The sequence below is a fragment of the Lissotriton helveticus genome, chromosome 5_1 (genome assembly GCF_964261635.1).
Source record: "Lissotriton helveticus chromosome 5_1, aLisHel1.1, whole genome shotgun sequence".
NCBI lineage: Eukaryota > Metazoa > Chordata > Amphibia > Caudata > Salamandridae > Lissotriton > Lissotriton helveticus.
The window spans coordinates 375,606,168-375,630,141 of record NC_136065.1 but is presented as its reverse complement, the minus strand read 5'-3'; the positions used below and the strand labels follow the sequence as shown (position 1 = coordinate 375,630,141).

Below are 23,974 nucleotides of genomic sequence, written 5' to 3'. Positions count from 1 at the left end.
AGAAGAGTGCAAGACATCTGCAAATAGACACAATGATCAATAACGGACAACTCAAGAAGGAGATCTACATAAATGTAAACAAACAAAAAGTTTCTTTATATATGTTTAGGCATCAGAGAAAAGTCATTCAGTTAAGTATGCTTCTCAGTTCAAAAAGTGGACACTGCAATTTGAGTTCTGCAATGCTAACAGATTTAGTACAGTGATTTATGGAACCAATCTCCAGGAGTTGAGGTGAGTGGTGAGAAAGGTCCAAGGCAGCACTAAAAGCATACCACCAGCGGCATGAGGGCAGCCGGGTGCAGGGTGTAAAACAGTGTAGAAAGCCCAATGTTATTCTATGGAAATCTGTCTCTGCGAAAAGAGGCTGCAGGCTCTGCTACGAACGCCAATCAGACTGAACCAGCAGGGTGGCTCAGGCCTCACGATCCTCTGGGACGTAGGGGCACCTGTGGGGTCCTCTTCTCCATGGCTCAGGGGCGACGGGTGCAGAAGTGTCCTTAGCCATCAGGTTTTTCCTTACCAGAACGGTAGAGGGGGCATTCCATGCAGAGACTACAGGTGACGGAGAGTCCAAAAGGGGGGAAAACAACGATAGACTCGGGGTCTGGAGGGCTGGGGGACCTGGATGACACTGTAGGCCCACTTAGACTCGGGATTGGAGCGACAGATGCAGTAGTGGCTTAAGGTTGCAGGTTTTGGCAGTTTCCTTTTGAATTGCTGCAAGTCGCGGGGAACAGTTCCGCTGTTGCATAGGAGGTTTTGGTTCTTTATCTAAGGCAGGCAGTCCTCCACCTTTCTGGAGTCAACAGCTGCAGGATGAGTTGACTTTGGTGCTGTTTTCAACAAGAGATGCAGACAGGCCGGTGAGGCTGGTACCAGGTCAGCCGCTTCTTCCCTCCGCTCTTGAAGTTCTTTGGTGTCCCATCTCTTCTTCGGTTATCAGGATCTTCTTCTCTGGTGCAAAGGACTCCCCTAAATACTGAATTACGGGTATTAGGGTAGAGTAGTAGCCAATGGGCTACTGACTCTTGGTGTCACCACGCCTCTTCCTCTCCTGTGAGGAGAGCCAGACTTGCATTCCGAAGATGGCAGCTCTTTGAAGCTTGCAGACCTGGGGAGGCCAATCAGCCAGTCATCCTGTGGGAGGGGTGTCCCCAGACAGTCTTTTGTTCTGGGTCTCCTGAGAGCAGTGTCTCTAACCCTATTTATTTTGCTAATTTTTATAGCGTGAACTTGACCCTTGCGGGTATCAGATTGCTTTACAACTTAGACACAGCAGCATAGTGATAACAAAATCATATACGAGGAGAAAAAGGCAGGAAATAGGTAGCACCCAGAGAAGGGAGGGTACGCTTTACAATGATCAATGGTAGAGGAGAGAAGTCCACACAGAAAATAAAACTGGAGGATGAGGCATGTCAAGAAACGGGAGGGTAGAGTCAGTAAAGCCATGTATAAAACACTGCAGTTGCCGGAGAGAGTAGTCATGAGTGTGAGAGAAGAAGGGTATCAAAGTATCTAAGGAAGAAATTTGTTCATAAGTAGTGCTTTGACTTTCTAGTAGGAAATAGTTGAGGGATTCATTCTGAGTTCAGTGGGCAAGGTGTTCCAAATTCTTGGGACCATCCCAGAGAAAGAGCTCTTGTAGGTTTTCTTCTTGTAGAATCTGTAGTTTCAGAAGGGTGATGGAGCTTCTTAATGATCTGGAGCCACCAGAAAGCTAGAGTTTCTGAGCAAGGTATATAGGGATTTTGAAGTAGAGGGCTTTATGGGTCATACCGGCAATTTGTAACTGGATTCTCACTTTATATGGGAGCCAGCTGAGTAATTTCAGATCCGGAGTGATGCAGTTGTTTCTTTTTGAGCCAGTGATGAGCCTTGCAGCAGCGTTTAGCAAAACCTTAAATGAACCAATTTGGATCTAGGCAATCCAGAGAGTCCGAAGTTGCTTAAGTCAGTGTGAGCTGCTGTTTTTTGGACAATAGGGGAAACCTGACTTGTTGTTAGGCAGTCCTCGATAGTGCCTTGAAGGAGTGAGGCATTAGCAATCGTGATATAAAGTGGGAGTACCGAGGATAAGATCTCACTGAAGAAATTGGGCAGTAGAGTCACTGAAGTGGTTTGAGGGTTTCAGCGAGGTTAGAATTTTGTGGATGGCACTTTCATTAAAGGTTTTAAAAGAGTTCCATGGTGCATTATTTTTGGGGAGGTGCCCAGTGGGACATGAGGGAACAGTAGACCTGGACACAGAGAGGAAGGGATGAAGTGGGAGAGTACCCTTTTCCAAGGCAGGTCAACTCTCATGCTTTGTCTTCTGAAGGAAAGAGGTGAATTTCTCAGTTTGGGAGCAGACTAGATCCAGAGGGGGACAGATTGGGTGCGCAGTTCAATTGTACCTTTAGAAGTTCAAAAAAAGTTTTGGGGGACTATTACTGGCTTGATCCAGCTGGTTTCTGAAGAAATTCGCTTTCGAAGTTCTGATGCCTTTAGAGTATTTGTTCCACAATGATCTCAGGTGCTTGAGGTGTTCAGAGGAAGGAGCTGTGCTCCACTAACGTTCAGCAAGCCTCAAGATGCGCCTTTCTGTATTAAGGCTACCATTATATCAAGGTTTGGAATCTTTGGCGGACACTCTTTTTAACTGTAGAGGGGCGATCAATTCAAGGACAGTTTCCATGGAACAAACTTAGTGATTTGTAAGATCATGGACATCTGACATCTCACAAGGAGTAGGCAGAATGTTGTGGCAGAGAGAGGTAATTTCATTGCGGTTGATGTTAATGTCGGAAGCTGGCTCTGTATGTACTAAACCAAAATGAGGTATAGTGTGCACAGAGTCCAGTGGAACCCCAGACATAGGCAGAGGTAAAAGTAGATAGCACCTTCTTCTCTTATTTGTGGTAGTGTGGGTGAGCAGTAAGGCTTTATCAGAGGGTAATGTTACACATTTTTTGTACACACTCAATCTGCAAATGATGTCACACACTCAAAGACTGAACTCCGATCAATTTAGTTTGTACACAAATATTAAGTTATTTTATTTCTAGAACCAAGCCAAGCCTGGCACCGGTAAGCGAAATAAATGCTTTGCAAACTATTATGCAGTGTTTACAAGTGAATGAAAGTTCAAATGCAGTTGTTTGAAATACAGGTAAGTCAAGGTAGTGTACAATATTAATATATACAATAAGTATCTTCTTATTGTATATATTAGTATTGTATATAAGTATGTTTTTAAATTGTAAATTTGTAAATAATATTGTAAATATAATGGGTATTTTGGATACTTATTTGTAGCCCTGAAGAAATCCTTATGGACGAAACGCGTTGGCTACGGTCGTGTGAAGAATAAGAATAAAGAACATTTATAAAAAGACCTGCTGAATGGATTCTAATTTTTGGTATACTTATTTGTTGTTTACTTTCTTGTGGGGAGTGCTGGATCATTTTATTTCATTGTAAATTGTGGGAATATTCCATTGGAAGCTTAGGGGATTGAGCTTCAGGTCCCTAACACCCAGACTCTATGATTACTTAGACCAGATTATTGATAGGTGCAGTCATTATTGACTTATACCATGGGTTCTTTTTTGTTGTTGTTTCCTATAGTTCGATCACTCTCCTTTAATGAAGTGATTGCAATGAGAAAAGCGGTTTTCCAAGAGAGGAACTGCGGTTCGCATTTGTGCATGGGCTCAAAAGGTGGGACCATTAATCTTGTGAGGACTAAGATTCCACACTGGAGCAGGTGGGAGTCTTGGTGGTATGACTCTTTAGTCCTTCCATAAAAGCTTTGATTAAGGCTACTCTAAACAACGACAAATGCGGTCTACTTTGTACATATGCAGCTATTGCCGCCAGATGTAGTCTAATGTAGGTGTAAGTCAAAACTGACTGTTGCAAGTGTAACAGATAGCAGATGGAAGCATCTAGAGGGTTGATAAGGTTGTTACCACAATAAATAACAAATCGCTTCCACTTCGCTGCTTAACAGGCTCTTGTGGCAGGCCTTCTAGCCTCCCTAATGATAGTCATACATTCTGGTGGAAGGTTGAAGTAACCAAACTCTAAGACTTGAAGAGCCAGATCGCGATGTTCAGCTGTTTGGGATCTGGGTGTCCGATTTCTCCATGGCTCTGTGTGAGGAGATTGAAGGTTAAATGCAGCTTTTGATGCGGAACCAGAGAGAGCTCCAACAGGGTTGTAAACCAAGGTTGACGTGCCCATGTGGGAGCTACCAGGATTAGTGAGATGTTTGCCTGAGCTTCTGAACCACTAATGGAATGAGTGGGAGAGGCGGAAAAGCATAGGCAAATATCCCTGACCAGTTCATCCATAGTGCATTGCCCTTGGATTGCGGGTACGGGTACCTGGAGGCGAAACATCGGCATTTTGCGTTTGTGTGTGGCGAACAGGTCTATGTGAGGGGACCCCCCCCCCCCCCCCCAACTATGGGAAGAGAAGGATAAGTGACTTACCTGTAATTCTAATTCTCTTCCAGGTGTATCCTCATCAAAATCATAAGCACATGAATATTCCCGCACATGCGCGGGACCCCGGAAACATAACATAAGTGGAACCATATATGTAGCTCTATATGTATATATATATATATATATATATATATATATATATATACACACACACAATGCAGCCTTCCATAACAATGTTGTAAGAAATTCCCTTTATATATAAATACATTCCAATAAAGCAGGGAGAAAGAAAGCATTTGAAAACTGCTTTAATATACAGCAGAAATCACAATCTTGCAATGAAGAATGAAAAACCTGGTCAGCATAGGCTGCATTGCAGAAAACCTTAGTGTAGAAAGCTGAAAAGCTAACCCACAGAACCACAGAGAATAAACTGGCACTGTGCCTTTAAGGTAGCCATGACCCCTAGCTTCCCATCATGCCCCAGGGGTGACAGGTCAGTTGTTCTTTTCAGAGACCCGCAGACCATAGCACAAAGAGACGATATGTATCTTGTTCACTTGCCCGGGGAGGCGGGTTGGTTGCTTATGACTTGGATGAGGATACCCCTGGAAGAGAAGGAAAATGCTACTTACCAGTATGCATCTGTTCTTGGCATGTAGAGCTGCAGAGTTGTACACTTAGCATTAGATCGCCACCTGATGTTGGGCTCGGATGATTGCATGGTATTGTCGTCTAGGAAGAAGTCTTTGTAGTCACAAGATAGGTGACTCCTCCCTTGGACGATAGTGCGCATGGGCATCGGCTCCATCCTTAGATTGTCTTTCGCCATATTGGGAAATGATGGAGTTAGTAGAAAGAAGTATGTCCATGCGTGTATATCTAATTAAGATAAAACTGGAGCAGACACAGGTCCCGGGAGGGCGAGTACAACTCTGCAGCTCTACATGCCAAGAACAGATGCATACTGGTAAGTAGCATTTTCCGTTCGAGGCATATGAGTCGCAGATTGGACACTTAGCATTGATTGTGCAGCAGTGTCTCCCCTAGCGGTGGTCACCTGTGTCTGTTGCAGTACTTTGAAATAGAGTTTAAAGGACAGCTTGGCCTACTGCAGCTTGCTGCTTGCACATCAACACAGTAGTGTTTAGTGAAGGTGTGTATTGTAGACCACGTTGCTTCCTTGCAAAGGTCTTCTAAGGAAATGTTCCCTAAGAATGCCATAGAGGCTCCTAGTGTGCGTGTGGAGTGCGCTCTAGGAGGAACTGTTAAGGTACGTTTTGCTTATTGATAGCATATTTGTATACATTTTACAATCCACCTTGCAATTCCAGCTTTAGAAATGGGGTTGCCCTTATGTGATGGAGAGAAAGCTACAAACAGTTGCTTTGTTTTGCGAAAGGATTTGGTCCTGTCTATATATTAGAGAAGAGCTCTTTTAACATCCAGGGTGTGAAGAGCACTTTCTGCTACCGAGTCTGGGTTTTGGAAAAACACCGGTAATTCTACAGATTGGTTTAAATGAAACGGAGTATGACTTTTGGAAGGAATTTAGAATTTGTTCTGAGAACCACTTTATTACGGTGTAATTGTAAAAATGTTTCTTGTATAGTGAAAGCTTGAATCTCACTAACTCTCCTAAGAGAGGTAATAGCTACTAAAGAAGCTGTTTTGCATGTGAGGAATTGTAGTTCACATTTGTGTAGAGGTTCGAAAGGTGGTCCCATGAGCCTTGTAAGAACAATGTTTAGGTTCCACACCAGAGAGGGTGGTAAGCTGGGAGGAATGATTCTTTTTAACCCTTCCATAAATGCTTTAATAGCAGGCACTTTAAATAAAGACAGATGTTGTCTATTTTGTAAATATGCTGCAATTGCTGCCAGATGTAGGCGTATATTTTGGATGGAAGCATCGAGGGGATCAATTTGGTTATTGTTGCAGTGAATGGCAAATCTTTTCCATTTAGCAGCATAGCAAGCCCTAGTAGTAGGTCTTCTGGCTTGTTTAATGATATTCATACAGTCAGGTGGTAGGTTAAGATAACCAAACTAAGACCTCAGAAGCCAGATCGCCAGATTCAGTTGGCTTGGATCTGGATGTCTAGTGTCTCCATGGTTCTGAGTTAGCAGGGATGGTGTGAGACGTAGTTTTTGGTGTGGAACTAGGGATAGTTCTAGCAGTGTTGTATACCACGGTTGGCATGCCCATGTGGGAGCTACTAGAATTAGTTTGAGCAACTGTTGTCGTAGCTTGCGTACTATTAGTGGTAGTGACGGAAAAGCGTACGCAAATCTGCCTGACCAGTTCATCCATATCGCATTGCCCTTGGACAGCAGGTGTGGAAACCTGGCGGCGAAGGTTGGGCATTTTGCGTTTCTGTGTGGCGAACAGATCTATGTCTGGATGACCCCACTTGTGAAAGAATGGTAGAAGAACTTGCGGATGTAGTTCCCATTTGTGAATTTGTTGTGTCTGTCAACTTAACAGATATGCTATCTGATTGTGAACTCCTGGAAGGGGTTTGCTAACAGATATATGTTTTGTGGAATAGCCCATCTCCAAATGTTCTGTGCAAGCTGGGACAGCTGTAGAGAGTGCCCCCCCCCCCCCCCCCTGTTTTTGTATATAGTACATGGCTGTCATGTTGTCCGTCTGGATTAAGACAGCTTTGTTTTGCACATGTACTTGGAAAGTTTTAAGCGCTAAGAATATTGCTAGCAGCTCTAGGTGGTTGATATGGAACAATCTTTGTTGAATGGTCCACTGCCCTTGAGTTGTATGATGTAGGAGATGAGCTCCCCATTCAGTGAGAGATGAGCCTGCTGTAAGTACTATTTGTAGAACAGGTTCAAGGAACGCCCGCCCTTTTGTTAAGTTTTTGGTGTTCCACCACTGCAGAGAGCGATATGTGCGGCTGTCCACCAACACCAGGTCTGTTAGTTGTCCTTGAGCTTGGTTCCACTGTTGTGCTAGACATTCTTATAACAGACGCATTTGCAGTCTTGCATACGGTACAATAAAAATGCAAGATGCTATCATGCCTATTAGTCTCATGAACACACTGGCTGGGAGAGAGTGTTGATGTTGAAACTTTGTGAATAAGGCTTGAATGCTCTGTATCCTTGCTGGACTGGGATACGCTAGAGCTGTAGACTTGTTTATTGTAGCCCCTAAATATTGATGTACATGAGAGGGCTGAAGGTGCGACTTGGTATAGTTGATTGTGAACTTTAAGTCGTGCAACGTTTGAATTGTCTGAGATGTGTGTTGGACACACTGATTGAATGACTTTGCTTTTATGAGCCAAATGTCTAGATATGGGAAGACATGTATCTGTTGTCTTCTGAGATGTGCTGCTACTACTGCTAGGCACTTTGAGAACACTCTTGGTGCAGTTTTTACCCCCGAATGGAAGGACTTTGAATTGATAATGTTGTCCTTCCAGTACAAACCTTAGATACTTCCTGTGAGAAGGATGTATAGGAATGTGGAAGTAGGCGTCCTTTAGATCTAGTGTTGTAAGGAAGTCGCCTTGTTGCAGCAATGGGAGCACGTGTAAAGTGATCATAAGAAAATGATCTGAGTGTATATAGTGATTGAGGGGCCTGAGGTCGAGAATTGGTCTTAGTGTCCCATCCTTTTTGGGTAATAGAAAATACAGCGAGTAAACCCCTGTTCCTTGATGTTGTAAAGGAACTATTTCTATTGCGTCCTTTTGAAGAAGTGGTAGGACTTTTTGTTTGAGCAGTGTAAGATGTTCTGCAGACATTGGACGCAGCCTGGGTGGTATGTGTGGAGGGGTAGCTATAAGTTCGAGGCAGTAGCCATACTGGATAATAGTCTTACCCACTTGTCTGTGGTGATAGAATTCCAGACAGGTAGGAACTGTGTTAGTCTGCCCCCCACAGAAGTGGAGTGCTGTTTGGGGAGCAGAGGGAAGTCACTGTTTTGTGGTGGAAGAGGTTTGATTATTGTTGATACCTCGACCTCTTCCTTCATTAATGTTGCCTCTATATGCCTTACTGGAGGATGTCTGTGTATTGGATTTGAAGGAAGCTGTATTGTCTGCTCCAGTCTGTTTGGAGCCTCCTCTATAGAAGGAACGACGAAAAGAGCCTCTAGCTTGTGTGGATTGCAAAGCTCCCATAGATTTGGCTGTATCGGTGTCTTTCTTCATTTACTCAAGTGCTGTGTCTACCTCTGGTGCAAACAATTGATGTTGGTTGAATGGCTGATTTAAGATGATAGTTTGCACTTCCTGCTTAAATCCTGAAATGCGTAGCCACGCATGACGTCTAAGCAGGATACTAGTGTTTACAGCTCTAGATGCAGTGTCTGCTACATCAAGTGCGCACTTGATTGAGGCATTTGAAATTAACTTGCCTTCTTGTATAAGGTGGTTTGCCTGCGCCTTATATTGGTCAGGTAGATGTTGTAGTAGTGTCTCTAACTGATCATAGTGAGCCCTGTCATATCTTGCAAGGAGGGTGTGTGTTAGCTATTCGCCATGTATTGCTAGCTTGTGCACCTATCCTTTTTGCCTGAAGCATCTATCACCTTAGATTCTTTATCAGGGGGTGGTGCTTCACCTGATGTCTGCGAGTTTGCTCTTTTTCTAGCATTTGACACAACTAGGGAATCTAAGGGTAGCTGTCCTTTAATGTAGGCAGGATCCCCAGGAGTAGGCCTGTACTTTCTCAATTCTAGGGTTTAGAATCCTAGCAGGTACAGGATCTTTAAATACTTCTGGAGCATGTTTGATGACCCCTTTAATCATAGGCAGAATTTGAACAGATTTTTGTGATTGTTCAAATATATCTAATAAAAAAATCTTCCTCTGCCTCATCTGAATGCATGGTGACCCCATGATAGATGGCAGCCCTATTCAGTAAGTGCCCAAAACTAATATTGTCTTCTGGGGAAGAAGGTTTTGATAGATATGACTGTGGGTCAGGAATATCTGGCACATCTTGTGGGTTTGGGTACTTCCAATCTGGATCATCAATAGGGTAAGGAAAAGGCTCATCTGGGTCTGCCACTCCCCCCCCCATACTATACTCATCATCATTTTGAGGTGTATGTGGTGAAGAATGAGGAGGAGAGTTTTCAGAAGAATTTTGAGGTGAAATGTTAAAAGGAGCAGGAGATGAAGGAGAAGGAATTATAGGAGAAGAAAGGTGCATAGCAGATGTAGCAGAGTCCTTCTTGGCAGGCACTGCAGGTGTAGGTGCTGTGTCTGATTTCCTCTTCCAATGTGGTGTAGTGGATACATAACCAGTGTTTGGATCAATGTAGACCTTCTTTTGTAGAGGATCAGGTTCTGCTTGCGGAACCTTTGCCGGTGCCGATTTTTTCGGTTCCGGGTGTGGTTGATGCTTGTCTTTAGCCTTAGGAGTTGTTACTGTGTTCTTTGGCGTAGATTCGTAGGCTGTTTCGAGGGCTTGAGCGCATCGGAATCAGGCCTTGTATGTTTCGGTACCGAAGATATTGTCTTCGGAGTGGAAGCTGGTTTCGTCGGCTCCGAGGCGTCGGAAGCAGGCTTCATAGTTTTGTCCCTAGAAGTAGACGGTTTCGGAGCCAGGACCTTTCGGTTTCGGTGCCGAGGGAGCTAGTGGGATCGGTGTGTGCGGCGTGCTCGGTAAGGAGCTACCGGAAGGCTTAAGTAGTTTCTTCGGAGCCGGGCTCGATGGCGGGGCTTTCGTAACTGGGCCCCGGAGACAGAGTGTTGACCTTTGCCTTCGATTTGGGTGCTGGGTATGGGGCAGGGGCAGTAGTACTCACGTGCTGACCCGATGGTATGGAGTCATCGGAGTCGTCTGCCCCAGATACGATTTGGAGATCGTCTGAATTTTCTTCGAGGACGAGCGGAACTTCGTCGAAGATATTCACCGGTTCCGGAGCCGATCTCTGCATTTCGTGTCGACGGGCCCTCCGATCTCGAATGGTCTTCTTGGATCAATAGAATGCACAGGCTGTACAGCTGGATTCGTCGTGTTCTGGCGATAAGCACAGGTTACAGACCTCGTGATGGTCACCGTGTGGAAACTTTGCTCCACACTTGGGGCATCTTTTGAATGGCGTCCTTTCCATGAGGTGTAGGCCTCACGGCGTGGATAGGCCCAACGGCCCGCGTTGACGACCAGAATCGAGCTGATTGAGTAGAGTTGACGTTATTCGATATCGAAAGTAGTTCGGTGAAGTTTGAATACGTTTTTACGCGTCAAAGTACTTTAAAAGTAGATTTCGAACGGGAGCGGAAAAATTTCATCTGAACCCAGTGGCAGAAAAAAACGATCTAAGGATGGGGTCGATGCTCATGCGCACCGTCCAAGGGAGGAGTCACATATCTCGTGACTACAAAGACTTCTTCCAAGACGACAGCAACATGCAATCATCCGAGCCCAACACCAGGTGGCGATCTAATGCTAAGTGTACAATCTAGGATTACAGGTAAGTAACTTATCCTTCTCTTCTAGGGGATCCTCATCAATAGTAATAAGCACATGAATTGAATAGCAAGCCCATCCCCCTCATACTGCGGGAAAGTAACCAGAGTACAATCAAGATGCATAATAACTATAAAGCATATAAAGACTCCAATAAATCTAGCCTTGGAACAGACTACTCAAGGAGGCCTGGCCTACTTGGGTATCCACCCTAGAGTCAGAATCCAGACAGAAATGCCTGGTAAACGTATGGACAGATTTCCAAGTTGCACCCTTCCAAATCTCGGCCATGGGTACATTGTGTAAGAATGCAACCGTAGCAGCCCTGCCCCTAGTAGAGTGAGCTTTAGGGGAGGCTACCAGGGGCTTATTCACCATTTGGTAGGCCAACTTTATACAAGACACTATCCATCTTGAAATGGATCTTTTAGAAGCTGGAAAGCCTGTTCTAACAGAGTCGTAGTTTACAAACAATTTATCAACTTTTCTAATGTATTTTGTTCCCTGCAAATAGAATTTGAGAACCCTATTGAGGTCTAACGAATGAAGAGACCTTTCCGCTGGTGTAGCAGTATTGGGAAAGAAAGAGGGTAGAGAAATTGTCTGATTTACATGGAAATTAGACACTATTTTGGGTAGGAAGGAAGGGTGAGTTTGCATAACCACCCTATTGTGATGGAAAACCATATACAGTTCCTTAGAACAGAGTGCTTGCATTTTACTCACTCTGTGTGCTGATGTAATAGCCACCAGAAAAGCTACCTTCCATGTAAGGAGTTGTAATGTGGCCTTATGAATGGGTTTGAAGGGGGGACCCATCAATTTGGGCAAGACTAGATTCAACTCCCAAGGCGGAGAGAAGGAGGTTGAACCTTCTTCAACCCCTGCAGGAAGTCCTTGACCACCTGAAGTTGAAAGAAAGAAGGTTGGTTAGGTGATTTTCGATATGCCGTGATGGCCGCCAAATACACTTTTATGGACGTATACTTCAAACCAGATTTGGCCAAGTAAAGCAGATACGGCAAAATTACCTCTTCTTGCCCGTTAATTGGACTCCAACCATTACGGATACACCACAAGTAAAACTTTTTCCATTTAAAAGAGTATGAGGTAGTTGTGAATGGTCTCTGACTCCCTCAAAATGTCCATACAGTTCTGAGGGAAGTTCAAATGTCCGTACTGCAGCACTTCAGGAGCCATGCTGCCAAGCTGAGCAAGGGAAGGCTGGGGTGCAGAATCTTCCCTTCCATTTTGGTCAGAAGGTCCGGCCTGCTTGGGAGTCTCTGATGCGGGCAAACCGAGAGTTGCAACAGGTCCGGACACCACCATTGGCGAGGTCAGTCTGGTGCTATGAGTATCATCGTCATCCTGGATCAGATAAGTTTGGTCACAACCTTCGGAATGAGAGGGAGGGACGGAAAGGCGTATGCAAACGTCCCTGACCAGGTTCTCAAAAGAGCATTCCCCTTCGTTCCTGGTCGGTAAAACCTGGATGCGTAGGCGTGGCATTTTCTGTTTTGATCCTCTGCGAAGAGGTCGATGAAAGGATGACCCCATTGATGAAAAATGTCCGATACTTCGTCGTTGAACACCCAGTCTTCTTGCTCCTCAAAGTGACGACGAGGGCGTCTGTTTGCACGTTCTGGTCTTCTGGCAGATGTACTGCCGTGATCGTTAGGTTACTGGCTAGCAGCCAGTGCCAGATCGCCTGGGATTCTAGAGACAAAGGGTGAGAGCGTGTTCCACCTTGTTTGTTCAAGTAATACATTGTGGTTGTATTGTCAGTTAATATTAGGATCTATTTGGACTGAATCGACGACTGAATAGCCTCGAGGGCTAAGAAATGCGTTACTTACCTGTAACTGCAGTTATCCAGTATTAGTGTCTTTCATAGATTCACATGCCTGAATCATTCCCCGTCGTCGAGACGGGAGCCTTCGGTATATAAAAAAGTAATGTCCTAGAGACATACATAGAAAAGAATAGGCCTAAGGGTCTCACCTTAGTAGCCTATCCACGTCCTTTTGCAGGAAGGACCAAACAGAGCAGGCCCCAAGGGTCCCACCTTGGTGGCCTATCTGGGTCCTTTTGTAAAAAGGACCAAATAAAGAAAAACAGCCAATCAGCTACTACCTCCTTCTAGAACCTTCCTGCCAGGAGCCCAAGTCTCTCAGATTTTCGTACGCACCAAGCTAGTTAGGCGTAAGCTCAGTAGAGGGAAAGGTGAGCCCTGCCAGGGGAGGCGGGAGGGTGCATGTGAATCTATGAAAGACACTAATACTGGATAACTGCAGTTACAGGTAAGTAACGCATTTCTTATCCAGTATTTGGGTGTCTTTCACAGATTCACATGCCTGAATCAGAGTAGCGAGCAATACATTATGCACATTCTGTATGGAACATCAGGTATGAGTATGTAGATAATACATATCACGTGACTATAAAGCACAAAATCCAATGGCATATAAATACAGTCAGAGAATGTGCATACCAGTAAAGGATGGAGGGATGTAGGAAGGCTCACCTCACTGGAATAGATGGCGAAGCACTGCTCGGCCCACTGCTGCATCCTTCATCAGCTCAGTATCCAGGCAGTAATGCCTGGTTAAGGTGTGCGGGGACTTCCAGGTCGTCGCTCTGCAGATGTCCAGTATCGGCACTCCGGCGAACAGCGCCGCAGATGTGGACATGGCTCTCGTCGAATGAGCTTTGGCTCGTGAGTCTAAAGGCCGTCCGGCCTTGTCGTGACAAAAGGTGATCGCAGAAGAGATCCATCTTGAGATACTCTGCTTTGTCAGGGGCATGCCTAGCCGTGGTCTACTAAAGGCAATAAAGAGTTGGGATGACTTCCGGAAGTGTTGTCTTGTCAAGGTAGAATTTAAGACATCTCTTCAGATCTAGTGAATGCAGTGTTCTCTTGGCTGCAGTGGTAGGATTTGGGAAGAATGATCTAAGCATCACTGGTTCGTTAAGGTGGAAGTCCGAGGGGACTTTTGGAATGAAACGAGGGTTAGTCCGCAGAATGACTCTGTCTTCCCTGAATTGCAGAAAGGGATCTTGGATGGAGAGAGCCTGCAACTACCTGACCCTTCTGGCAGAGGTTAACGCCAGGAGGAGGGCCGTTTTCCAAGAGAGGAACTTGATCTCTGCCTTATGGATGGGTTCGAAGGGATGCTTCATTAGTTGATGAAGAACCACATTGAGGTGCCACGAAGGAGGAATTGGTCGTGGTCGTGGAAAGGATCTGAATAGGCCTTTTAGGAAATGTTTGATGAGTCTGTCCGCCCACAGAGATGGGCCCGTAGACGTCCTTGTGAACCTTGAAATCGCAGCTAGATGCACTTTGATGGATGCATGCGCAAGGCCTGATTGCGCAAGATGCAATAAGTATGGCAGCAGCTGCTGTGGGGTAGCATGGAAGGGGTGCAAACCATGATCCACACACCAGAAACAGAAACGCTTCCATTTTAGTGAGTAGGTTTTGTTAGTGCTGTCAGCTCTAGCTTTCGCAAGGACATCTCTACACTCCTGCGGGATGTTCAGGTGGCTGAATTCGCGGTATTCAGGAGCCAGGCTGACAACTTTAGAGAGCTCAGATTCGGGTTGAGGACCTGCCCGTGGGACATCGTGATCAGGGCCGGAAACTGCTGCAGGCGAAGAGGGGGCCGGGCAGAGAGGCGATGAAGCTCCGTGAACCAGTCCTGCCTCGGCCAAGACAGAGCAATCAGGATCAGAGTGCAGGGTTCTGATTTCATCTTCCTGAGAACCCTGGGTATCAGTGGGAATGGCGGAAAGGCGTACGCAAATACGTTGCGCCATGCGATGGAAAATGCATTCCCGAGGGTTCCTGAGTGGTGATGCCTGCTTACGAAGCTTGGGCATTTGGCGTTCTCCCTGGTGGCGAAAAGGTCTATTTTCGGAGTGCCCCACTCCTCGAAGATACGGTCCAGCACCTCCATGTCCAGTTCCCATTCGTGGGAAGGAGATCTCTCCCTGCTCAGTGCGTCCGCCAAGACGTTGTCCTTGCCCGGGACATACTCCGCCTTCAACGTTATTCCATGCTGCAGAAGCCAGTTCCAGATTCTTTGCGATTCTCGAGATAACGAGATCGAGCGTGTGTCCCCCTGTTTGTTCAGATAGTGCATCGTCGTGGTGTTGTCCGTCCTGACGAGCACTGGGGAGTGGTGAATGCGTGGTAGAAACGCCTGTAGAGCCAGGAAGACCGCTCTCAACTCCAACAGATTGATATGGAACTTGGTTTCCTGTGTCGTCCATTTGCCGTTGATCTGGAGTTCCTGGAGGACTGCTCCCCAACCTTCCAGGGATGCGTCCGTAGTTATTACATGTGGTTCTGCTGGGAGCAGGAATGGCAGACCCTTTGACAGATGGTTGAGTGATGTCCACCATTGCAAGTGGTTGATAATGGGTCGAGTGATTCGTATGCGATCCTCGAAAGAACCTGTAGCTTGCGTCCATTGCTTTGTCAGTTCCTCTTGGAGTGGACGCATTTTCAGGCGGCAGTGGGGAATGAGCAATATGCATGAAGACATCATGCCGAGGAGGGACTTGAACGTGCGGACCGGTAGAGTCCTCCTCTAAGCCACTGCCTTGGCCAAGGAGATGAGTTTGACCGTTCTCTCCTGAGAGGGGAAAGCTTTGACATGCTCTGTGTCCAGAGTCGCTCCAAGGAACGTGATGACCTTGGTGGGTTCCAGAGTCGACTTCTCGGTGTTGAGGGTCAGACCCAGGCGGTGGAAAATATCCAGACAGGCGCCGGAGGATGAGGCTGCGGCGGCCGCTGTCTTCACCAACCAGTCGTCCAGGTATGGGAACACCTGGTGGCCTTGCTGACGAAGGAATGCTGCCACGGGTGATAGGCATTTGGTAAATATCCTCGGGGCAGATTTGAGGCCAAATGGAAGGACACGAAATTGGTAGTGTTGTCCTGCCACCGCAAACCTGAGGAACTTCCTGTGCCCTTTGAGAATAGGTATATGGTAGTAGGCGTCCTGAAGGTCTAAGGACGTCATGAAGTCCCCTTTCTCCAGAAGACCAAGGATTTCTTGCAGAGTCACCATACGGAACAATTGTTTCTTTAGGAACACGTTGAGTGCCCTGAGGTCCAGGATTGGCCGCCACTTCTTTCCTTTTTGGTGGATTAGGAAGAAGTGAGAGTAAAAGCCTTGTCCCTTGCGGGCCCGTGGAACTCTCTCTATCGCTCCCTTCTTTAGCATGGAAGCAATTTCCTGAAGAAGTAATCGTAGGTGCCTGTGGGATCGATGTCGAGGTGGTGTCGTTGGGGGAATTGAGGTGAATTCTAGGGAATGTCCAAATCGAATGAGTTGGAGTACCCACCGATCCGTTGTTATAGTTTGCCAATTTTGTAGGAAGTATGACAGCTTTCCTCCAAGTCGTAAAGAATGTAGTGGTGGAGGGGCTGGCTGGGGAGACAAGTCATTGTCTGTTGCCCGCAGGTCGTTTTTGGCCCTTTCCTCGGTAATTGGATTTGCCGTTGGAAGACTGGCGTCCCTGTTGTGTTTGCCTCTGTTGAAATTGCGGCTTGGACTGTGAATATGAGTAGGAAGACCGATTTTGATAGGAACCTCTGTACGCAGGTTGTCCTCTTCCCCTGTTGCCACGAAAGGACTGGGTCCGGAATTAGAGCCTTGGCGGTGTCTGTGTCCTTTTTAATGGTGGTGAGGGCTGCGTCGATCTGGTCACCAAAGAGGTGCTGGCCATCGTAAGGCATATCTAATATCCTGGTTTGCACCTCCTGGCGGAAAGTGGTGGCCTTGAGCCAACCCTGTCGTCTCAGGACTGCAGCCCCTGCCAGTTGCCGGAAAGCAGTCATGGCGGCATTAATGGCACAGTCGATGAGCTCTGAAGCAGAGGTCTGGCCTTCTAAGAGAAGTGAATGTGCTTCCTCTCTTAGATCCTCCGGCAGATTCGCAAGATAGGGCGCAATGTCCGCCCAGAGTTGGCGATTGTAACGGCCCAATAGTGCAATCGAATTAGCCACTTTCACCGTCATGGCCGACATGGTAGTGAAGCGTTTGCCAACGGCATCCAGTTTCCTGCCCTCCTTGTCAGGTGGCGTCGACAGAGGCGAGGCTGGATTTCGTGAGTTCTTCTGCGCCGCTTGAGTCACCACGGAATCTGCCTTGGGGTGACCTGTCAGGCATACTGGTGCCGATGAGGTGGCCTTGTATTTTTTATGAAGCCTGGGCACTACCACCTGTATAGAAGCAGGAGTTTGCATGAGTTGTTTGCCCTGCTTCCATATAAAGTCAATAATAGGGGTTGACCTTGTGGACTTCTTAGTGGGCTCCTTGAAATCGTAAAGGAAGCATTCAGTTTCCTGAGTTTCCATGGACATATGGAACCTCTTGGCAGCCCGCTCAATGATGTTGTGGAATCCACCGATGTCTGCGGGTGGAGACTCCGAGGTCTGTGGATCCGGAGAGGCTGGAGAATGTGCCATATAGTCTTGGTCTGCATCTGGGTCTGACTGGTCGTCATCTACTTCACCTTCCTCCTGTTCCCTCTCCTCTTCGTCAGAGGAGGGAACGTCCTGAATTGGTACATGTTCTTTTCAATGACCAGGGGAGCTGGCTTATGGCGAGATGAAGGAGCTGGCGCCTGTGCAGCTGGAAGCGCAGGCGCAGAGTGTTTCTCCGGGAACCTTTCCTTATAATCCTTTATAAGGAATTGCAGGTCTGAGATAATGGAGGCGGGGAGACACACCATAGGAGTAACCTGTGTCTGGGTTGGAGGTTGGCCCGGTTGTTGTACAAGGTCTTCTTCCTCCTCTTCCGGCTCCTCGTCTGTAGTTTGGCATTTCAGTACCAGGTCAGATGGACTAGTAGCCTGCGTAAAGGAGTCCTCGTCCGATTCCTGACCTTGCAATAGACAGGCCGGAGGTAGTTGTTGTACCCTACCGGGCGACGTCTGAAGTGGCGTAATAGGCCGCTTAGTAATTTTCACCGTGACATGGCTCACTTGCGGTGGAAAGGCATCCATGGCGTGTGACAAGAGTGCAGACTCCTTCCACGGTCCTGAAGACGTCGACGCTGGAATTGACAGCGCCGTGGCAGGTATTTTCGCCGACGGTAAGTTACTCGTCGTCGACGGTGGTTGCGACGACGGTGTCTTCATCAGTGTCATTTTCGTCGACGGCAATGTCCCCGTCGTCGACAGCTTTCCTACCGTCGACGGGATGTTTCTCGTCGACGAGGTAGACTTCGTCGACGGCGTTGTTTTCGTCGACGGTGTCGTCGTCGGTGTCTTCGACGATGGTCTCGTCGACGACGACATCTTCGTCGTCGATGGAGTGACCGGGATGGTCGACGGCGTAGGTCTACTCGCCGACGAAGGCGTCGTCCTCGTCGTGGAGGAGGAAGCCGACGATGCCGTCGTCGTCGACACTGTCGTCGTCGACGTCGAGACAGTTTTCTGCGCTGAATGAACCATCGACACTGTCGTCGTCGGGAACAGCGGCTGCTTCCTGGGGACAGGAAGGTCCTTGCCAGACACGGATGACTTGCCCTCTGAGGACTTTTTAGAAGTCTTCATAGGAGGGGTGTCTGTGGGGCTAGGGGAAGAAACCCTTGGCCTCTTCAAGGAAAAATGCGACGCTCCAGACACACTCTCACCTTCCGACACCAAGTCATCAGTCTTGGTCTTGAGTCTGTTGAGCCATAGTAGAAGTCGACCTTCTCGGTCCTTGAGGGTCTTGTTGGAGAAGGTCCGACATATTTTGCAGTCCTTTGCCTGATGGTGAGGGTAGAGGCAGTATAAACATGTTTCATGTTTATCCTCTACATGAAGTCTTTTCTTCCTGCAGTTGGAACAGGCCCGGAAAAGACCCTTCTTCTGGCTATCAGACATAACTTTATAAGACAATTAAATGCAGTTTGAGAAGAAAATAGAAATTCCTGAGGAGAACTCAGGTGGAGACTCCCAAGCACAACGTGCGGTAGAAAATCTGAGAGCTCCAGGCAATAACCATGTTGGATAATTCCTAAAACCCATTTGTCTGTAGTTATAGACTGCCATCTGGGGAGGAATTGTTGCAGTCTTCTCCCGACATAGTCGGGGAAGTGTGGAGAAGTCACACTTTATTTGAGGAAAGGGAAGGAGTAGTTTCTGTCCTATAACTCCAGTTCTGTAGTAGGGGTATCTCTGTTATAGTCATAATCTAGTGAATAGTCCCGCCCATGTGCGTGGACCCCGGAGCAATCAAAAATAATCTCTTAAATTGTCAAAAAAATGCAGACCTGCACAGACACTTAAGAGAGAATTTAAAGACAGATAATGCAGCCTATATCCACAGGCTACACTGTCCAGTACTTCACAAACAGCACAGCCTGTCCAGATTTCTCCACATAAAAAAACTTGCTTTTACCAGCAAAACCCTCTGGAATGATAGAGAGGAAGGAGTGGACAGACAAGCCCCATGGGCTGCCATTATGTGGCTCAGAACAGGATAATGTGCCTTTAAGAAAACTTCCCAGAACTCTCAGTATCCCAGAATGCACAGCAGGTCCCTTTTACTTTCAGTTCTTTTTGAAGTCGTAACACGCCAGACCTGTAGCATTCCTTACATGAAAATCTCTCTCCACCGGGGAGGAGGGCGGGCGCTTATGACTATAACAGAGATACCCCTACTACAGAACTGGAGTTACAGGACAGAAACTACTCCTTCCGTAGTAGGGGATCTCTGTGTATAGTCATAATCTAGTGAATAGAATGGCAAGCCCATCCCCTTCACTATATAAGCAAATTTTCTTTATTTTCTTTTCGGATTCAATATAAATGAGCATGAAACCCTGTCCTATACAGAGGAGTACATTAAAAACCTCAGAGGGGGACACAGGAGCCACTTTTCTTTCATCCAATACTCCTAATATTGACCATTCACTTAATGAGAAAATCAGTAAGCTAGAAAGACTGGAGAAAAAACTTGTGCGCACCAGACTCCACGGACACTTACTTACCAAGTATCTACAGGCAAATATCATACCATCTGGCCTACAAGTACGTAACGAACCAGCCATTTTTGTGAAAATTTAAAGAAGGTTTTAGTTTTGTTGCGAATAATTGCTCGCGCCATTGGATGGTGCTTGGCATCGAAACGGCTAAGGAATAAGTAGAACAACTGACTAAGGAGATTACAGAACTTAAACAGGAAATCTCGTCCCACAGTGCCTTTGCCAACACAAGGGATACTCTGGAAAGACTAGAGAAGACCCTTACTGACTTTGACGTCGAAACAAGCCAAAAAATTGGATAAATTAGCCAAGGACATACAGTACTACCATAAAAAAAAAAAAAAAGAACATACCCATACCTGCAGGAAGAGTACTTCAAACAGGATACCCATGGGAGGTTTTTCTACAGAGGAAGGGGAGGATATCGAGGCAACAGGAGATGCACCAACTTCTCAGACTCCTCCTACAGCTCAGGTAGTGAGAGCGGCCCCCCAACACCTGGTAGCAGCAATCAATACCAAGAGCAATGGTACCAACCCCAACAGAATTGGCAGATGGGCCCCCAACCGTCTTTTTTAGAGGACAGTTCTTGGAGACCGCCCAGAGGCAGAGGCCATCCATGGACAAGAGGGAGAGGCGAGTATAGGAACAGACGACCGAGGAGGGGCCAGAATCAACAGAATTGGGATGGGAGCAGACAACAGGGACAAATCCCCTAACAAGTGAGGTTTCAACCAGAAGTGCATGGAGAAATCAGCTCCAGGAGAAAAACCTACAGGTGGTAACCCATGAAAACCCAATCATCAACCTATCCAAACACAAACTCTCTCAGGATGAGACTAGTGTGTTGTGTAAAGGTCTGTCATTTGTACCCACTTCGCATGCCAACAAGTTTAACATAAAAACAGAATTGTTTCGTTTCTTCCGAAAAATACGACAGGCATTACTTCAAAAACTCCTCCTCGTCAGCATTAACATCCTTCACTGGACTACGTCCTGCCTCAACTTTCATGCCGCCCACACAACCTGTCCCCCACAGGATCCTATCCTACGAAAGCATTGTACTCAGGGACGTGATGAAAATCTGCCCAACAAGATCTTATGTGAGGCACAACATAACAAAAGGGGAGAGAGAAGCCCTCAGCTCACTTAAATCCAACAAATGCATCGTTATAAAACCAGCAGATAAAGGGGGAGCCATTGTCCTTCAAGATGTACAAGACTATAAGAATGAGATCTATTCCCAACTTAGAGATGGGGTTAGCTACACACCAATTGCAAGCGATCCAACCAAGGAGATCAGGGTCAAAATCCAATAAACCACAAGAAAGGGAAAGTAAGCAGGTTTTCTTAACACCAAGGAGCATGGATACCTAAATGTGGCGCAACCAAGAGTACCAACGATCTACAACTTACCCAAGGTACACAAAAATCTCCAAAAACCACCTGGGCGTCCGATAAGGATTAGTTACTTACCTGTAATCCTAGTTCTCTTCCAGGGGTAACCTCATCAAAGTCATAAGCATTAGAATATTCCCGCCCATGTGCGGGACCCCGGAAACACTATATTATATGTGCCCCACATATATATATATATATATATATATATACACACACATATATACATATATATATATATATACATATATATATATATATATAAAAACATGCAATAGCAGCCAAAATAAAAACAGAGCTGAAATATGCTGTAAAGAATTTCCACCATACATGAGTAATAAGCATTAGAAACATGAGAAACAACACAAAGTTTGTTTTAGAAACTGTTTTAATGCTCAGAAAGCAGTAGAAATTCTCATAACTCACTGGAAGCATAGAAAGCTCCCAGGCTGCATTGCAAACACACAGTCTAAAAAGACTGAAAAGCTAGCCTGTAGCTGCATAGCAATAAACGGACACCGTGCCTTTAAGGCACCCATGACCTCCAGTATCCCATCATGCCTCAGGGGTGACAGTTAGGTCAGTTGTTCTTTTCGGAGACTGAAAATAAACCCAGTAACAGATAGGTTAACAATATCTCCTTATTAAAGAATTTCCTTTGCCCGGGGAGGCGGGAGGGTTTCTTATGACTTTGATGAGGATACCCCTGGAAGAGAACTAGGATTACAGGTAAGTAACTAATCCTTCTCTTCCAGGGGATCCTCATCAATAGTCATAAGCATTAGAATAGAATAGCGAGCCTCACCTCATCTCCCTGCGGGCAAAGGAGTAACAATACAGTAATAACCATATTAAGCCTAGTAACCACTAAGCTCGTACAGGCCGTAGGTTACCCAAATAGATTCCTCAAAGAGGCTTGTCCTACTTGAGTATCGGCCCTGGAATCAGATTCTAGGCAGTAATGCCTTGTAAAGGTATGAACTGATTTCCATGTCGCAGCCTTGCATATCTCTGACATTGGAATGTCGTGCAAGAAAGCTACTGTAGCGGCCTTCCCTCTAGTGGAATGCGCTTTGGGTGACCCCAACAAAGGCTTGCCTGCAAGCTGGTAGGCCAATTTAATGCACGAGAATCCATCTCGCGATGGACTTCTTGGCCTCTGGAAAACCTGTTCCCATCGAACCATAGTTCACGAACAGCTGATCCGTTTTCCTAATCCCTTTGGTCATTTCCAAATAGAACTTGAGCACTCTTAAGATCTAAGGAGTGAAGCGACCGCTCGGCTGGGGTCGTAGGATTTGGAAAAAACGTAGGGAGGGAAATGGACTGATTTCTATGAAAATCAGAAATGACTTTAGGCAAGAAAGATGGATGAGCCCTTAGGACTACTCTATTGTGGTGAAAAACAGTATATGGTTCTTTCGCACAGAGTGCTTGAATCTCGCTTACTCTGCGCGCAGAGGTAATCGCCACCAAAAAAGCCGCCTTCCAAGAGAGCTGTTGCAAGGAGGCCTTGTGGATGGGCTCGAAAGGAGGTGACATTAACCTGGATAGAACCAGGTTCAATTCCCATGGAGGAGAAGGATTTCGCACAGGGGGATACACTTTTTTCAACCCCTGGAGGAAGTCCTTAACCACTGGAACTTGAAAGAAGGAAATCTGATCAGGTGATTTTCTGTATGCTACTATGGCTGACAAATGCACTCTAATAGAAGCGTACTTTAAACCAGCAGTTGCCAGGGAAAGGAGGTATGGCAAGATGACGTCCTCCTGCCCTTTAGTCGGATCTAGGTGATGATCCCTACACCGTAAGTAAAACCTTTTCCACTTGAACGCATAGGACGCTCTCGTGGAAGGCCTCTTAGCCTCTTTTAAAATGTTCATGCATTCAGGAGGCAAGTTCAAATGTCCATATTGCAGGACCTCAGGAGCCATGCTGTTAGGTTCAGTGATGGGAGGTTGGGATGCATTATCCTCCCGTTCATCTTGCTCAACAGGTCCGGCCTGCAAGGGAGTAGTCTGTATGGACACAGATAGATGTAGAAGGTCCGGGTACCACCACTGCCGCGGCCAATCCGGAGCTATCAGGATCATTTCCATGTTCGACCTGCGGAGCTTGGAAACTACTCTCGGAATCAGAGCCAGTGGAGGAAACGCATAAGCGAATGTCCCTGACCAATCCATCAGTAGAGCATTGCCCTGCGTCCCTGGCCGGTGGAACCTGGACGCGAAGGCGTGGCATTTGGTGTTTTCGTCGTCTGCAAACAAGTCTATCGTTGGACGACCCCAGCAACGAAAAAGCTCTTCTACTACTTCGTCGTTTAGCACCCAGTCTGGCTGATCTTCGAAGTGCCTGCTGAGTGCGTCTGCTTTTACGTTCAACTCGCCTGGAAGGTGCACTGCAACTACCGTGAGGCCTCGAGAGAGAGGAGCCAATGCCAGATTGCCTGAGCCTCTCGAGAAAGTGGGCGAGACCTTGTGCCTCCTTGTTTGTTCAGATAGAACATGGTGGTCGTATTGTCCGTTTGAACTAGGACTGAGTTGGACTCTATCGCTGGAAAGAAAGCTTTGAGAGCCAGGAATACCGCTCTGAGCTCCAGCATATTGATGTGGGTTGTCTGCTCCTGCGCAGACCACTGGCCTTGAATTTGAAGCGGACCCATGTGCGCTCCCCAGCCTTGCAGAGAGGCATCCGTCACTATAG

The 23,974-nt window shown here is 46.5% G+C and overlaps 1 protein-coding gene across 6 annotated transcripts in view; it reads right to left on the bottom strand.

The window, feature by feature from the left end:
- SPEN (spen family transcriptional repressor) overlaps positions 1-23,974 on the bottom strand; it is a 451,658-nt gene that overhangs the window by 135,868 nt on the left and 291,816 nt on the right. The window lies entirely within an intron of this gene.